The sequence below is a fragment of the Mandrillus leucophaeus genome, unplaced genomic scaffold, assembly GCF_000951045.1.
Source record: "Mandrillus leucophaeus isolate KB7577 unplaced genomic scaffold, Mleu.le_1.0 Scaffold225, whole genome shotgun sequence".
Lineage (NCBI taxonomy): Eukaryota > Metazoa > Chordata > Mammalia > Primates > Cercopithecidae > Mandrillus > Mandrillus leucophaeus.
The window spans coordinates 2,291,396-2,294,629 of record NW_012102310.1 but is presented as its reverse complement, the minus strand read 5'-3'; positions in this window follow the sequence as shown (position 1 = coordinate 2,294,629).

Below are 3,234 nucleotides of genomic sequence, written 5' to 3'. Positions count from 1 at the left end.
GCAGTGGCGCGATCTCGGCTCACTGAAAGCTCCGCCTTCCCGGGTTCATGCCATTCTGCTGCCTCAGCCTCCCGAGTAGCTGGGACTACGGGCGACCGCCACCACGCCCGGTTAATTATTTTTTGTATTTTTAGTAGAGACGGGGTTTCACCGTGTTAGCCAGGATGGTCTGGATCTCCTGACCTCGTGATCCGCCTGCCTCGACCTCTCAAAATGCTGGGACTACAGGCGTGAGCCACGGCGCCCAGCTGAAGGTACTTTTTATTTCACATTGTCATTCAAATGGAGTCACCACTCTAGGGCACTACTGTGTATATATGACACAACATGGCAAATGTCTCAACACTGAGAACTGAGAGACTTCTAAGAAAATGTTACCTTTGATTTGGTTATATGTGGAGATCACAGGTAAGCACTTTTGAAAGCCCTTGACTGAACCAAATTTGACAGTTACAACAACTAAAAAGAAACTGCTAGCCAAGGAAACAACACTACCACATGTATCAAAAAGTAAAGAAGCATCTTGTATAAATAATTAATATAGGTAAGCTTAAAAACTTTGCCAATAGACAATAGAACACAGGAAACGTTTCGTATGACTTGAATAATAAAAATTACCATTTGTACAGTCTGCCAAATGTTAAGAATATGGAATGTAGCCTGTATGGGAAAAAGAGCCACCTTTAGAGATTTTGTCATTCGATGTAAGTGGAATTCCTAAACTATCGTAGCAGATCACACTGTCAACCATCAGATATTCTTAATTATTCACATGAAAGAAAGTTCTGAAAGAAATGCTCAGAAACTGCGTCATGTTCCAGAGAAAAATGCCTCAGGGCCTGGAGTACTTAGCTGCAAAGGCTTTATAATCAGGCTGTCTGCATTTTAATCCCAGCTTTGCCACTTACCAGCTATGAAAGCTTTGCCAAGAGGTAGGAACCTTTCTGAGCCTCACTTTCTGTATCTACAGAATGGGGATAATGAGAGCAGCTAGATTTTAAGATTATTTTGAAGTTCACCTGAGAAAATGTAGGTAAAGCACTACGCTGAGGTGTAGTGCTGGCACAGAATCCTCAAAATATTTTAGAATGTTGTTATTATTACTATTATTACTTATAAATAGCTATAAATGAAAACCTCGACTTGGCTGTTATCTGCATGCCAACAGATGTATTCAATACTTATTTTTTTAAGCACCTATGATCTACGTAGGGAACACAGCACCAAACAGAAAGGCAAGATCTCTCCTTCTCCATGAATCTTTCATTCTAGTGGCAAGATAGACAGACAACAGGTACACAAACAAATCAACAGAGTGACAGTGTTATCCAAAACAGCTGAGGTGACAGTGACAGGAGTGCTGCTTTATTTTGATATCAGAACAGGAGGAGCCTCTGAAAAAACAGACATTTTGGCAGGTCTCCAAACAATGTAAAGGCTCCTGTCTAGAGAAGATCTGGATCAAGACCTTCTGGGGAAGAGAATATTCAATTCAAAGGCCTTAAGGTAGAAAGGAGCCTCAGGGGCGTCCAGAATAGTTTCTCTGTCAAAACTGTCATAACAGGAGAGCAGGCACGAATAGAAACTGCTTTGCTAATATGCAACATGGATCTTCAGGGAGGTTTCTGCTTCTTATAGCTATATGTAGAGCCCAAAGCCTTGATCAAGAACCTACATCAATTAGCATAATCATTCTCTATTAGAGTGGAGTGTAGAAAATGGGTTGATGTGTTTATGCTGTCTCAAACCTTTATAGCAATCTCACCTCACCAACAGTCATAAACTGTTTTATCTCATCATGGACATACACCTACCACATCTGAGTTTAGGAAACTGGTGTACTGGGACTTTATCCAAACAAACACATAATGGGGAAGAGACTATTAGGGTTTTCCCAAAGTTCATTGTTAGAGATGGTTGTCAAGAAGCCTTCTGAGGTCAGCAGCAGAAGTCAACCTTGTTCAATTATTTTCGGGGTAATTCTCTATCCAGATATTTTTTAAAAAGCATGACTAATAAAAATGGATCCTGCTCTATCTACCCTTTGCTTGGTTTCAACCCTTAGATTAGTCTTTACTCAGGACTATGAACTTGAATGTCAGAGGGTCCACATGATTAAGGACCACAGTGAGCCGGTGATTGATTCTAAAAACATTCCTTCCAGAGTGACTGCCAAGGAGTAGAACTATTAGATGCATCACCTCAAGGCTCATCAAGCATTGTGTCTTTAAATCTGCATCTCACCACAGTCTCAAAAGCAAAACTCAATATTCTTTTTGGCCAACTACAAAGTGAAAGCAACTGGGATTCCTGACACATGAATTACATCAACACAGAGAAAGTCACAGAAGGGCGCCATATTGCTTCTGAGAGAAAGAAATTAGGCATTATATATTTGAGAGAGAATTTTTATTTAGTGTCAGTGTCTTTTTGTCGTTTTCTCTTCTTGTAATTACTTATGGAAACATTTAAGGACAGTTAGTCTGGTTCATTTGACATAAAATGGGAACTGAGAGAATTCCTGAATTACTGGCCTTTTGTTTTCATTTTGTAAGGTTTTTGTTCTTTTTTCTTCTTTCTCTTTATATTTTTTCTTTATTATTATTATACGTTAAGGTCTAGGGTACATGTGCACAACGTACAGGTTTGTTACATATGTATACATGTGCCATGTTGGTGTGTTGCACCCATTAACTCATCATTTACATTAGGTATATCTCCTAATACTATCCCTCCCCCTTCTCCCTACCCCATGACGGGCCACAGTGTGTGATGTTTCCCTTCCTGTGTCCAAGTGTTCTCACTGTTCAATTCTCACCTATGAGTGAGAACATGCAGTGTTTGGTTTTCTGTCCTTGCGATAGTATGCTCAGAATGATGGTTTCAAGCCTCATCCACGTCCCTACAAAGGACGTTAACTCATGCTTTTTTATGGCTGCATAGTATTCCATGGTGCATATGTGCCACATTTTCTTAATCCATTCTATCACTGATGGACTTTTGGGTTGGATCCAAGTCTTTGCTATTGTGAATAGTGCCATAATAAACATACATGTGCATCCGTCTTTATACCAGTATGATTTATAATCCTTTGGGTATATACCCAGTAATGGGATGGCTGGGTCAAATGGTATTTCTAGTTCTAGATCCTTGAAGAATTGCCACACTGTCTTCCACAATGATTAAACCAGTTTACAGTCCCACCAACAGTGTAAAAGCATTCCTATTTCTCCA